The 15,693-nt window shown below is 35.7% G+C and overlaps 1 pseudogene; it reads left to right on the forward strand.

The window, feature by feature from the left end:
• Positions 1-298: 298 nt before the first annotated feature.
• LOC128554312 (glutathione S-transferase 3-like) lies at positions 299-6,663 on the forward strand (annotated as a pseudogene).
• The last annotated feature ends 9,030 nt before the right edge of the window (positions 6,664-15,693 follow it).

The raw sequence follows: 15,693 nt of genomic DNA on the forward strand, positions 1-15,693 counted from the left end.
TAGCTAATGTTATTATATTTTTTTTCTGCCTGGTCATAATTATTTACTTGTGAAATACAATCAAAATTGTTGACAAAATTTATATAGGTATATAATAAATCTCAATACAAGTCTGATGATCTACTAACGCAATTTTTTTAGAAAAGTATCCAGTGTCATGATTCGAGCACATTTTAGCCCTTGACCAGTGTAAAGTTAGTCGTAAAATTAGTTAACCGCGCAGATGGCACTACTTGCCAAATAAGGGACAGCAATAAGGTGCACTAGTTTTGCCACTTTTTATTTTAGGGTAACCGTAATTGAACTGTCACGGCTCAATGAAGTTACCTCCGATTGTTATTGCTGTTATGTTTTATTTAACTCAACTGACAGTTGAGTAGTGTGTTAAGAAAGTTGTTGAGTAGATATGTACAGTTTCAGGGAAAAATGTTTTATTGTTACATTTTTATGCCCCCGAAGGGAGGCATATAGTTTTTGAACCGTCTGTCGGTCTGTCAGTCTGTCGGTCTGTCCGCAATTTTCGTGTCCGGTCCATATCTTTGTCATCGATGGATGGATTTTCAAATAACTTGGCATGAATGTGTACCACAGTAAGACGACGTGTCGCGCGCAAGACCCAGGTCCGTAGCTCAAAGGTCAAGGTCACACTTAGACATTAAAGGATAGTGCATTGATGGGCGTGTCCGGTCCATATCTTTGTCATCGATGGATGGATTTTCAAATAACTTGGCATGAATGTGTACCACAGTAAGACGACGTGTCACGCGCAAGACCCAGGTCCGTAGCTCAAAGGTCAAGGTCACACTTACACATTAAAGGATAGTGCATTGATGGGCGTGTCCGGTCCATATCTTTGTTATCCATGGATGGATTTTCAAATAACTTGGCATGAATGTGTAACACAGTAAGACGACGTGTCGCGCGCAAGACCCAGGTCCGTAGCTCAAAGGTCAAGGTCACACTTAGACATTAAAGGATAGTGCATTGATGGGCGTGTCCGGTCCATATCTTTGTCATCCATGGATGGATTTTCAAATAACTTGGCATGAATGTGTACCACAGTAAGACGACGTGTCGCGCGCAAGACCCAGGTCCGTAGCTCAAAGGTCAAGGTCACACTTAGACATTTAAGGATAGTGCATTGATGGGCGTGTCCGGTCCATATCTTTGTCATCCATAGATGGATTTTCAAATAACTTGGCATGAATGTGTACCACAGTAAGACAACGTGTCGCGCGCAAGACCCAGGTCCGTAGCTCAAAGGTCAAGGTCACACTTAGACGTTAAAGGATAGTGCATTGATGGGCGTGTCCGGTCCATATCTTTGTCATCCATAGATGGATTTTCAAATAACTTGGCATGAATGTGTACCACAGTAAGACGACGTGTCCCACGCAAGACCCAGGTCCGTAGCTCAAAGGTCAAGGTCACACTTAGACGTTAAAGGATAGTGCATTGATGGGCGTGTCCAGTCCATATCTTTGTCATCCATAGATGGATTTTCAAATAACTTGGCATGAATGTGTACCACAGTAAGACGACGTGTCGTGCGCAAGACCCAGGTCCGTAGCTCAAAGGTCAAGGTCACACTTAGACGTTAAAGGTCATTTTTCATGATAGTGCATTGATGGGCGTGTCCGGTCCATATCTTTGTCATTCATGCATGGATTTTAAAATAACTACGCATGAATGTGTGACACAGTAAGACGACGTGTCGCGCGCAAGACCCAGCTCCGTAGGTCAAAGGTCCTAAACTCTAACATCGGCCATAACTATTCATTCAAAGTGCCATCGGGGGCATGTGTCATCCTATGGAGACAGCTCTTGTTTTTTTTTTTTTTTTATACTTTTCAAGTAATTGCTGGATACATTTTATGTCATATTTTTGGACTACAGGTGGCGTCAAAAAATAAAATCTCATCTATAATCTTTTCAGATTCTCCCACAAAACAGATGCCTCTGCTCACGGTATCGGGAAAAGTGTACGGGCAGTCAGGGGCCTGCGCTAGATACCTTGCAAAGAAATTGGGTTCGTATCTTTAAATAAAATATATTAATATATTTTATGGCTTGTATTTACAAGAATAACAACAGTCTATTCTGTCACAAACTACTGTATAACGTTCTCTGAAAGCTCTCGCAAAAATGTTTCTATCAGACAAAGAAACAGTAACAAAGTAGCAGATAACTGTCGTTAGAGTCTTTCAAAACAAATATTTCTACCATAAAATCCTCTTTAATAGCACTATTTTGAAACATTTACAAAATATCTTGTCTCTGACTCTAACGACTGTTAAGATGAGCCTGGAGAGAAAATGGTTTTCTGAGAGGATATCAGTGTCAGTATGAAGAAAGAAATTAACCGTGTCAGTATGAAGAAAGAAATTAACATTATTATAGATTATTTGATCTCAACAGACTTTGTAAGTCTAAGTAGCAGAATGAAATGGGTTTTGACAAAATTGAGATATCGCCCGACATGTTGTTTCAGGTCTGTTTGGGAAATCACCAGAACAAGAATTACTAGTAGACGAAGCGTACGAATGTGTCATGGATGTACAAAGAGAATTTTAAAAAATATATTTTGAAAAAGATGACGCAAAAAAGGTTTGTTTTTACATACACGATCATTTAAGTAGTTTATATAAGCATTGAAATATTCGTTAGCAGTAGTAACTGTACTCAAGTGATTAAAGTCTCCCTTGTAGCTAATGAGATATGTTTAATGCTTCCTGTAGCTAATGAGATATGCCTAATGCTTCCTGTAGCTAATGAAATACGTCTAATGCTTCCTGTAGCTAATGAGATACGTGCAATCCTTACTATAGCTAATGAGATACATCTAATGCTTTCTGTAGCTAATGAGATAACTCTAATGCTTCTTGTAGCTAATCATGAAATACGTCTAATGCTTCCAGTAGCTAATGAGATACGCCTAATGCTTCCTGTAGCTAACGAGATACGTTTAATCCTTACTGTAGCTAATGAGATACATCTAATGCTTTCTGTAGCTAATGAGATAACTCTAATGCTTCATGTAGCTAATGAGATACGTCTAATGCTTCCGGTAGCTAATGAGATATGTCTAATGCTTCCTGTAGCTAATGAGATACGTGTAATGCTTCCGGTAGCTAATGAGATGTGTCTAATGCTTCCTGTAGCTAATGAAATACGTGTAATGCTTCCTTAAGCTAATGAGATATGTCTAATGCTTCCTAAAGCTAATGAGGTATGGCTAATGCTTCCTGTAGCTGATGAGATACGTGTAATGCTTCCTGTAGCTAATAAGATACGTCTTATCCTTACTGTAGCTAATGAGATACATGTAATGCTTCCTGTAGCTAATGAGATATGTCTAACATTTCCTGTTGCTAATGGGGTATGTGTTAAATATCCTGTAGTTAATGAGATATGTCTAAAGCTTCCTGTAGCTAAAGAATCACGTCAAAATTCATGTAGCTAATGAGATACTTCAAAAATTTCCTGTAGCTATTGGAATACGTCAAAAAAATTCTATGGCTGAGACACGTCTTATGTTGCCTAAAGCTAATGGGATACGTTTAAAGATTTTACTCTTCATACTTGTGTAAATGCGCTCACGTTTTTCTTTATCATATCGTTTGATTAAATTACATTATTGAATCTCATATTATGTCACTAATATGCAGAGTGAGCCAAAATAATTATATATATATCTCTCTCTCTCTCTCTCTCTCTCTCTCTCTCTCTCTCTCTCTCTCTCTCTCTCTGAGATCATGTTAAATTTCAGAGAGAGAGAGAAAAAATATAGCTTCTCTGGTCTCAATCAGTTTAAAAAGACTAAAATGTCACTACTGATTTGTGAGACATGAAACAGAGATTTGAGTATATATGCAAATGGTGAACCAGTCCGAATGTGTAGTACAATTCGGGCATGTATATAAAGCAGCATCGAAACTAATCTTAATTGGGTTAGTGGACTAGCTGTGATATGTGCGTGTTCGTTTTTACTGCTAGGCGCTTTGCCGTAATTGGTCTGGTATATCGTGGTGGTGGTGGCTTAGTTCGTATAAATTCTCTCTGCTATATATATATATATATATATATATAGGCTCGAGCGGTCGCCATCTTAATTATGGCAGGTTTGTGAGGGCAATTTTCCTCCGTCTTCTGAGCCATGCCTGTGAATTGTCAGTTACTTGCGATGAACGAGTCAGTACTGGTACAGAATTCAGTAAGATCAGTAAATTTCAGCCAATATATTACTGAAAGACTTATAAAAGTCTCGTTAACATGGTTAAACACAAACCAAAGGAACAAAACTGTATTACATACAAATATGCAATTCTACTTAAGATAGTTAACGAATTTTGGGCTGGCACTGGAAATCACGCTAGTTTTTATATCGATAATGCCGAATTTCGTGGTGGCGTTGATTTTTTTTTTATCTCGAAACATAAACCAGTACTATTTCTGACAGTGCCTTCTCCATCAATTATTTCTGACCGCGCCAACTCTATAAATTATTTCTGACGAATGAATTTTACCATTATTTTCAGGCTGAAATTGTAAAAAAGGTACAAGAAGAAAATCTGACGAGACTGAATGATTACCTCAAACTCAGAGCCGAAAAAAGCAAATACATTGTTGGAGACTCGGTAAGTATCTTCTAATTACAAATCCATTTTAGTATTTGTAATATGCTCACCGAAAGTCACATAAACCGGCCTATGTCAGATTCTGTGCCAAGAATAACCTAAAATAACATAAAATGTATCTTCACGACTTATATTAATATATCCTTTCCGCAGCCTTAACGTAATAAAACGTATTAGCGTCTGATTTATTACATGAAATTTATTTTGAAAATATTTCTGAAATGTCTAGGTCTGCAGCTCTCAAATATGGTTATATCTTACATCCGAGGCATATACTGACACTCTCAGACAACATCAAAAACGACCTATTGAGCAATTTGATGAAGTTCCAAAATTATCAATGCACCCTTGGTCCGTTACGGACCCCTGTGGGATTTGTGTTTATCCCGAGCTCAAATATCTTTTCGTAGACGAAAAGCTGACATGCCGTACTAAAACCCAGGTAATTTCAATTCGTTAAAAAGTGCTGAAAATTTACTCCCCAATAGCAAAAAAAAAAAAAAAAAAGAAGTCCACGCGCATACATTTAGACGTGGTGACCCCTGCGCGTGACCCCTGACAATCTAGGAATCAAAATACGGCTTTCGTTTTCAAGGTAGCAGGGTACACTTCGAATTTGGCCCCCGTCAATATTTGTTATAAATAGAACTGCGTGATTTTGGATGTCTGTAAATTAAGGTGAGAGATAATGATTATTAATTCTTTAGAAAATTTATACAGCCGATACATGTAAAATTCTGATGTCAGTTGGAAAACTAACTGCTGGTAGCTTTGTATGATCAATGAGACACCTTTTCGCGGAAAAATTCAAATCACGGAAGGGTTCTGTGCTTGTTGATTGATACCCAGGAACATTTTCGCTATTTTGTGAAAAAACGAGCTGGATGGGCCCCCATTCCGTTTATATCCTGACGTTCAGTAAGGACTATTAAATTGAGAAATGCAATAAAATTGGGCATTGTTCTTGCAGCGGGATCATTGCAGGCTGTTCAAAAAGTGCAAAATTGATGATTTTGGCATGCTATTTTTTATGGATGGTGTAAACCTTTCGTTTTGATGTATGAGAATCCTGATCTTGTCATTAATTAAAAGCACAAAACATGCACGCAATTTATAAAATGGCCACCCTGATTCTGCTCATAAGGGAAGCGCAATATTGCGACTCGCTACATGTAAGACCGTCCGTGCCCAAAATTTTCGCATCTAAGTTTACCCTGCTACCTCAAGTTTAGCATTTCTACTTTCATTTTCTTTACTTCTGGAAATAGCTTAAGGTCGAGTGACGTCATTTTCTGTGTTGTCAAAAACATATATATGCCTGGCGAGATTGCATAAATATGTGCTGGCCGTCCTAAGGATATAAGATGTGGACTGCACACGTGTACAGAAGAGCGTCAGACTCGGTCTGAAGGGTCTGAGTAGTCGTGTACAGAGCGAAATTAATATAGTTCGTGCGAATCGGTATTTATACTAAGTGAAATAATACACATGAAGATTTTCTGAAATTTCAGATGACACTCGCAGACTTACAGCTGTATAATCTAGTGGATCAATGCTCGGGTATGGTACCAGGTGAATTTTCCTCATTCGCAAAAATTCAAAAGCACGCTGATGTTGTGAAATCAGACTCAAAAATAGCAGAATGGACAAAGAAATCACAACAAACGAAACAGTGAACGTATCTAAGATATTGGAACAAATTTACATGAGATTGATAAATATACATTATTTTGATTATTCCGATATCTCCTTAACGACATCAAAATCTCAATCAATTTTTCAATCTTTTTGCCAAATGAAAGAAAGTGAATTACCTTTTTCTATAAAACCGGAGGATATGACATCATTTTAAAAAGTTACAGTACTGTTATATTCTTTTACATTTATTTGTTTATTTTTAGTTATAGTATGAAGTTATTTTTTTTGGGTTTTAAATTGATATTGTCGTGCGCATCATCATCGTTGTATTAGTTACACCCACTATGATTTTGTTCAATAAAAAGTATTGAAAACTAGTAAACATGTAGCCTAGTTACAATTTATATTTTATACCTTTTTTCAAATATTCATACCGTGAAATTTTGTCTTTTTTATGGTCTTTCCGTTTACCTTTATGGGCGTTTATCTCTTCGTGTGAGAAAACCATTCAGCTGGCTTGCGAAAGGTTATAAGGATCTTACATGCCTGCCTGTGTAAGACGGGGTATTCCCAACCCGAGGGACAGTGTGGAATGGAAAACCGAGCGTTAGCGAGGTTTTTTATCCATGCTGTCCCGAGGGTAGGGAAAACAGCTGTCTTACACAGGCAGACATGTTAGATCATTTTTCTTGCCTATCATGTTCAAAATATATCGTGGAGACAAATAGGTTTGGGTATTTCCTGACATTATTTATAAAGTTTATGACGTCACAATGGTACCAGTACTATGTGACGTCACCTTACTGCACGCTATTTTAGACAAGGTTTTTCCCTAGGGAAAGACAGGAATATCTATCCCCGGCGCGTGCTCTTTCCCCGCTAGGTAGGCAAGAAAAATGGTTCTACCCAGATGCCCGCTCGTGGTGAAGTAATACCGCTCGTGGTGAAGTAATGTACGGAGGGGAACCTGGGGTCTTCCTCCACCACGAAAAGCATAAGCATATGGATTGCAAGTACATAGGTTATAGGAATCTAGGTTGTACGTATATAGGTTATAGGAATCTAGGTTGTACGTATATAGGTTATAGGTATCTAGGTTGTACGTATATAGGTTAAAGGTATCTAGGTTGTACGTATATAGGTTAAAGGTATCTAGGTTGTACGTACATAGGTTATAGGAATCTAGGTTGTACGTATATAGGTTATAGGTATCTAGGTTGTACTTATATAGGTTAAAGGTATCTAGGTTGTACTTATATAGGTTAAAGGTACATAGGTTATAGGTATCTAGGTTGTACGTATATAGGTTAAAGGTATCTAGGTTGTACATATATAGGTTAAAGGTATCTAGGTTGTACGTATATAGTTTAAGGTATCTAGGTTGTACTTATATAGGTTAAAGGTACATAGGTTATAGGAATCTAGGTTGTAAGTATATAGGTTATAGGTATCTAGGTTGTACGTATATAGGATAAAGGTATCTAGGTCGTACTTAATAGGTTAAAGGTACATAGGTTATAGGTATCTAGGTTGTATGTATATAGGTTAAAGGTGTCTAGGTTGTACGTATATAGGTTAAAGGTATCTAGGTTGTACGTATATGAGTCATTCTATATTTTCGTCACATTTTTTGTCCAAGAATAATATTTCGAAGAAGTGTGAATGTATGACTTTTAAATCTGTTTTGGGTGAAAATATTGGACTTATTCTGCATACCTATCCATGTTGTTTTACCCAATTAATTTATTAATATATTTAATTGCATGTTAAAACGTGTAAAAATTGACGTTTTGTGCTGTCCCTAGCTGTTTTTTTTTGATGTTTGAGCTGTTTTTCCGAACCTCTCAGTTCTATTGCTAAACACTATACCATCAAAATTTATTTAACATTTTCCAAGTGACGGAGTACAAAGACAACAAATACCGGTAATAATTCGTTTTTTAAAATTTAATACCAAAGTTTGTACCTGAACTTTTATGTCTTTCCTGTAACAGACTGCTGTTTGATAAAAATAAACAGCTAAACCCTCTGTAATATTATCTAAGCATTACCTCCAGTATGAAAGGAACCATTTCCACATAACATGTGGGGTGTCATGTGATACATTTTAATTTGTTTATAGAGGAATTAACATTTCAACGTTGGTAAGGGGATGCGTAATTTTATTCCTCTTCTCACCTGTTACAGTAATTATAAATTGTAGTGAAAAGGTTTGAATTTGCATTAATAGAAGGAAAGTGTATCCACTGGAATGGTTTTAAAAAAGCACATGAGGCATCCATTAGGGGATCTGTTATTATTTAATTGTTCTTATCTTAAAATAATTCACTCCTGTTACAGTCACTCATGTAACGGCCATTTTTAAAACAGTAAAGAAGCAAACTGTTACAGTAATGAAATTATTTGCAAACAACGAATAAAATAAAACTATATGAAGAGTAGATCTAATAACTTCAAACACGTTTCAATTACTTCATAACCCAAAATTTAAAAAAACATACATCAGCAAGCATAGCACTAATATCTTTAATTCTCTGCCATAATATTTAGTTTTGTTGTTACAGGAGAGACATGTTGTGTGACAGCAAAGAAAAACTGTTTTAATTTTAACGATATACACCTCAATATCACGTATAAAAAGTTGTATTTGAATATGTGTTGCCTCCTTATAAATAACCGTTAAGTTTCACTTTTACAATGGGATTTTCTGCTTTTTAAAATTTGTATTTACAAAAAATTGTAACAGGGAGAACGTCCAGAGCAGTAACAGGAAAGACGTCCAGTCGTAAATATGAATAATATACGACTGATTGAAATCTGAACCAAACTGAATTTACAATATGATAACCAGTGAGTATTTTGACTATTTAAAAATTTGAATCAGAAAGTTATCTTTATTTTGCATGGAAACTATCGGTTTTTTTATGTAACTGTTACAGGAGAGACAACATTACGTTATGTAAATAAACAATTTGCATTTATAGTTTGATTGCAATCTGAAAAGATACTCTTAATTTTTGAATTTTGTTTAAATCCGCAACACTGACAACAGTACGGAAGCATGAATATCCCATTAAACGGGGACGTATAAACAAGGGGCAGACAGGCATATAGATAAATGATTGAAATAAGTTTTCTTAAAGGTTACTTGCAGTCTTAAAAATTTCTAATTTGCTAAATTAACGTCAAAAACCTAACTGATTAATATAGTTTTACAGGAGACGACATGGTAATGTCAAATGCTGAACTACATAAAAGTTTCTGCCTCCAATTGGAATTCGGATTCAGGTCTAGGCGAGTGTAATTGATTTCTAAAAACCCATAAAGTTAAAGTGACCCAATTAAGACTAATGAAAAAGTAGTGCATGAAGATCAGACCAGAAAGACTCAGACACAAGGGTGGAGACACATGAACAAGATTTTCCGTGAGTCGGCAGATGACTGCGTAGTAACCGGGTCAGTGAGCTTGAAATCAAAAAACCCATAAATATTACAGGTCGAACAGTATTTGTAGAAGGCAAGAGATCAGTACGGGAAAAACAAAAGCCATGCATAAACAAGCAGTGAGAAATAACGATCAAAATTAGACTATCTTGCAGAAAAATCGTTAGAGAACCAAAGTAGTTCCTGAGTAGGTATAAACAGATTAATATGCCTGTAGATCACTAAAAAAAACACCGTTGACACTTAAACTTAATGCACGAGACCGGACATAGGACTTAAAAGATGTACAACAAGTAGAGAGATGACAAATTTATACATTGTACTTGCATTTAAAAAGACTAAAAATCAGAAACAGAGTTGACACAACACATGGATGGGCTAGCGAGAGTGGTGTCAGATACATCAGAAATTCCAGGAAGTATAAAACCAAAAAACCGTTTACAGATGAACCAGAAACAATAAATGCAACAGTTGCATCTGAATTATAGAGCCCAAAGAGAAAAAAGGGTTTAATTGTAACACATGGAAGCTCAATGTCTGAAGAACTATAGCCTGCAGAAATAACATGGAAAGAAACAGAACAAATAACACGGTTTGGCGGAAGAAGGCAAACATTGAAATAGCACACGCACAAGAGAAAAACAAGACGCTGAATTTGAACTATCCAAAGTAAACGTATCGCCGTTATCCAAGACTTAAGGTCATGTGAGGGAAATAAAATATGTTATGGCAAAGTATGATAAAGGGACCTTAATCACGAGTATTTGAAAAAGCTTGGAAACTCATATGAACCAAAGATTTGAAAGAAAACAAAAATTTTCACTTAGCTTCGGGAGTGATGGACTTTAATTTATAAAAAACACATATTAGCAATAAGTAACACACATTTATTATAAACAAATGAAAACATTTCGAGTAATCTTTCATACAAAATCATGAAGAGGAAAAAGGGTAAATATATAAGCATATATGGTGATTGTTAAGCGCATTTGAGCTGGTTATTAAATTTTTTTTTTGTTCTTTAAAAAAAAGAAGATTAATCATACTTAAACATTCAATGCTATCTTGCTGGACACATGATGTTGATTCAGCGTTGATGCAAAGTTGAAACTTGATTACCTGTCAAAAACGTTGACTCGTTCATTAGTTTCGACCGCCATGAGTACTTGCTCAGCAGTCCAAAGGTAATGCTTTGAATCGTCATTTCAAAGCTCAGTCGTTCGTATTATGGTCAGAGTACTCGAACTCTCTGAGATTTTCTTGAGAGTCTCCCCCCTACCAAAGAGTCCAGTAACTGGTTCTTCCAGGAAGAATCCGATTTGCTTTGTAACCGGACATGTTAAAGAACTAGACGGTTTAGGCTATGTTAGCCAGATTTCTCGTCTCTCTCTTTATCTCGCTGTTTCGTACTAGTAGAATATACGAATTTGTCGTTGTGGGTTGCTATCTTTGTATTAAAGTTTACTTAAACGAATTTTTTTAAAAGAGGGGCTATGAAATCTGGAAATTATAATGATAGTAATATGTCACTAGTGTTTACAATAAAAAAAAATGTCATCTTGTAATCATTTTTATTTACCTGTACAATCATATAATTAATTAAACAGTTAAACAAGATAAGTATCTTTTTTTACAGTTGAGTCGTTTCAATCTGATATCATTTTGCGGATTTTGTTACAACAGAATTGTGTTAAACGTACACTTCTGCATGTTTTCACTCTGTTACATAACATGTATATGAAGAGTTATATTAAATTTTTTTCAAAAAAATGGTCATAAATTTGTTTGTTGTGTTTTACAGAAGGTTTATTTTCAAAACTAATCAAAATTGTTTAACTTTCTAAAAAAGAACATTTTGTCTAGCTTTTCTAGTAAAATTTCTCTCCTGTAACAGAAGGTCCTTGACGTAACACATAATATTGCAGTTAAATGAAAAACTCGAGATTGTAACCTTTTTTTAAAAAACATTTTCTCTGTTTTCAGTCCGGGACATGTTTCACTTTGTTGAGAAATTTATTCTATTTTTATGTTCAATAAACATAGTAACAATTCTTAGTTTTCTGTTTAAATGTCACTGCCATAACAAAAGGTGTCCTTCTTGTTACACCTAGCCCCTGCTGTAAAAATTGTAGATATCTTCGATATAATTTTTACTATACTTCTTATCCCTATAACCTTAGTATTAAGGAACTACAGATTTTCCTTTCACAAAGCACGGGTTGAAATTTGATCCATTGACCGAATTAAAAGTACAAATATATTTAACTATGAAATATAAATAAGTTTTTTTTAAATATCACCTGAAATACATCGTAATTTTGTTTTGTGATACATATAGGACGTAGATGTTATTTTTTCTATAAAGAAACATCTCAAACTGTCATATTGTTATGATCTGGATGTGTTTACTGTATCTTATGATAAAGTATCAGTCACTGATATTATTGTTACAGGAGGGAAAACACGTTGGTTCTGTCTTCAGATTATGTTCTTTTTTGGTAAAACGAAGAGGTATAAGCTTGCATTTAGTTAAATTTACATTGAGATATGATCTATATATTAAATCCATCAGATGAAAACAAAAAATGATGATGGTTAATTTTCAAAAGTTACCACCCCAAAAAATGTGACGAAATATAGAATGACTCATATAGGTTAAAGGTATCTAAAGTCTGTTCCACCTATTACGTTTACCTCGTTTCTGAATTATCAGTATCGATAAAATCGTCCAAAAAACATATTTATATACCTACATCAAAATTCTAGACCTTTTTTCATTTTTTCAATAAAGTGTAATTTTAAAGATATAATCTTGGATTTTTCTTTTTTCCCATAGGCCGTAATGCTATATGACGTTACGTCGACTTTCCAATATGGCGGCGTCCGTAGCGCAACAAACTGGGGGTCAACTCAAAATTAAAACCCCCGAGTTAATTTTTGAAAATACTGGTTTGTTATCGTTTTTATGCTAAATCTTGGGAATTCATGTCAGCCCACCTCAACATGAATAAATAAATAAATAAAAAAGAAAATAGAAAGAAACAAACACAAAAATCAATCATGACATTCTAAAAACAAATGTGCGTGCGAGCGTCTCGGTATTTTAATAACACATGGGTATTCTTCTTATATTAGTTTTCTGTTGTTAAACCGGAAAATTAAATAAAAACTTGACTTCTGTTGATGTGACCTAGAAGATATTACCCCCCGGAAGTATTTTTATGGATTTAAATTTAAAATAAAAGTGGAAACTAAACTTCGCAGTCCGTCAGGATATTCCCTTTAAAACCACGTCACATTAATCTGAACGGACGGGACAAGGAAAAAAATGTTTTAAACATAAAATGGTTAGATGTCTCAGTACTACTCAAAATATTTGCGTTGAAATATGTTCAAACTTACAAAAACTATCTTGACCTTTTAGAAAAGAAATATTGGGTTTTCCTAAATAATTTTGTTAATATTTCTGTATTTTTAAGTTATATTTAGGCCCCAGATCTAATTTATAAAGAAATATCAGTTTATGTAAATGTTCCACGAAAGGCCAAATTTTTATATCGGACCAGTGACGGAAAAGAAAGTCTGTCCCCTTATAAAAGATCTTTTTTTTAGTAAAAGACTACACTTAAATATATCTAAAGTCCTTGTTGTAAGAAAAAAAATTCCATCACAAAACAGAAGGGAAATAACTATTAATAAAGAGTTTCGGGAAGACTTGTTTTTTACTTCCCACACTACAACAAAGTTCGGTTGACAAGATAATTTAGCCAAACAGAAGATGGGAAAATAAAAATAAAAAGTCAAAATCACCCTAAATGCTTCCCAGTCAGTAAATGGTATTGGCTGACTGCGGAAACAAAAACCCTTAAAATTGTGGACAAAAAAATATAAGCCTGTTTGCTAAAAGACACAAGACGGACATAATGACTCTAGATCGCTCACCTGAGTAATATGAGCTACATGTTCAAAATGATGCTAAGATATGAAGAAAGTAGGTCAGTAGGTCACATTCATGGTCATTGAAGTCATTTTTAAGATTGGTGAGCAAAGCTGTACATGTCATCCAAATTCAAAGCTGTATCTTAAAAAAACAAACAAGAAAGTAGGTCGGTAGGTCAAAATTCATGGTCACTGAAAGCAGTTTAAAATTGGGTGCAAAACTGTACATTTCATCAAAATTCAAGGCTGTATCTTAAAAAACAAGAAAGAAGGTCAGTAGGTCCCATGGTCACTGAAAGTCAGATCGGTGTAAAAAAACTGTACATGTCATCCAAATTTCAAGGCTGAAATCTTAAAAATGAAGGAAGTAGGTCAAGGTCACAGTCAAGTGACTCCTAATCACTTGGGATCATCAGGTAATTATAATTTAACAGTCTGAAATATGCTCTGATGGTTTTGAGGTATCTTTTTCCTATATAACTCATATACAAGTGACCCGCGGGGCGGGGCCTCTTTCACACCAGGGGCATAATTCGAACAATCTTGTTAGAAATCATCTGGGCCCATGATACACACCAAATATCAAAGGCTTTGGCCTTAAACTTTCAGAAAAAGAAGATTTCTTCCTATATAAGTTTATGTAAAACTTGGGACTCCGGGGATGGGCCTCTTTTCAACTAAGGCCAATTTTTGAATCCTTGGTAAAACCACTAGGCAATGCAACATACTAAATTAAAAATTTAGGTCTTCCAGTTTCAGACAAGAACATTTAAAGTTTTTCCTATATAAGTATATTAAAAAACTATGGCCCCCCAGGGCGGGTCTCTTTTCACCCCAGGGTAAACTATCTTGGGAAGAGAGCCATAAGGCAATGCTACATACAAAATATCAAAGGCTAGGTCTTAGACAAGAAGATTTTTAAAGTTTTTTCCTATACAAGTCTATAAAAACCATGTGACCGGGCCTGGGTGGGAGCATTTTTGATCCCAGGGTAATAATTGGAAAAAAAACTTGTTAAAAGATCCTTTAGATGGTTGCAAACAAATATCAAAACCCCAAGCCCTGTGGTTTTGGATTTTCAAATTGTCATTATTTAAGTTTATGTAAACCATCTGACCCCCCCCAAGGGGTGGTGCCATATTTGACCCCAGGGGGATAATTTGAACTAACTTGGTAGAGGACCATTAGGTGATGCCACATACCACATACCAATATCAAAGCCCAGCTACTGTGGTTTTAGACAAGAAGATTTTTAAAGTTTTATCTGGGTTGCCATGGCAACCAGAGTTCTGCATAATATTTCAATTCTTTAGGCAACTGAAATGGGGCCCACCCAAGGGAAAAATTTTCTGTGATGTTTATTTGTATACTGCCCAGTGGTTTTGAAGATTTTTTGAAATTTACAATATAGCCATATAGGAAAATAACCCTCGTCCTTTGGTGGCCATATTAAATTGTTGCTTCCAAAATGATTTAATAATAAAAATTGGGGAGGAGAATGGAGTGGGGGGGGGTGGCGGGGAAAGTAGTTACGGTTGCTACCTTTTGCGCTTCACTTGCCCACCCTGCTCTGCTCAGGTCATCATGTTAGGAAGCCATCCATCTGGCTGCAAAGCTTATTAATTCTACTATCTACACGGGTGCCAAGTTAACGAGTTTAAGTGTTTTATACCACATTTACTTGTGCTGTATTGTTTTTAAATATATAAATGTTGCTTCCAAAATGATTTTAATAAAAATTTAGGGAGGGAAGGGGTTGGGGAGGGGTTGGCGGGGGAAAGTGGTTAAGGTTATAATGTTTGCCCTTCACTTGCCCTACCTGGCTCCCCAGGTCATCATGTTAGGAAGCCATCCATCTGGCGCAAAAGGTTATCATTCTACACAGGTGGCTCCCCATGCCAGAAACAGTGTTGAGAGAGGCATTTGAGGGTTCTATCTCCCCATTTAAGCGGACGTGACTGTAGGGCCAAAAAATTTTGTGACAGTGACTTAAAACCCAATAAAACAACAAACATAATGATGTGATGCCTCTTTT

Source organism: Mercenaria mercenaria, unplaced genomic scaffold (assembly GCF_021730395.1).
Source record: "Mercenaria mercenaria strain notata unplaced genomic scaffold, MADL_Memer_1 contig_4929, whole genome shotgun sequence".
Taxonomy (NCBI): Eukaryota; Metazoa; Mollusca; class Bivalvia; order Venerida; family Veneridae; genus Mercenaria; species Mercenaria mercenaria.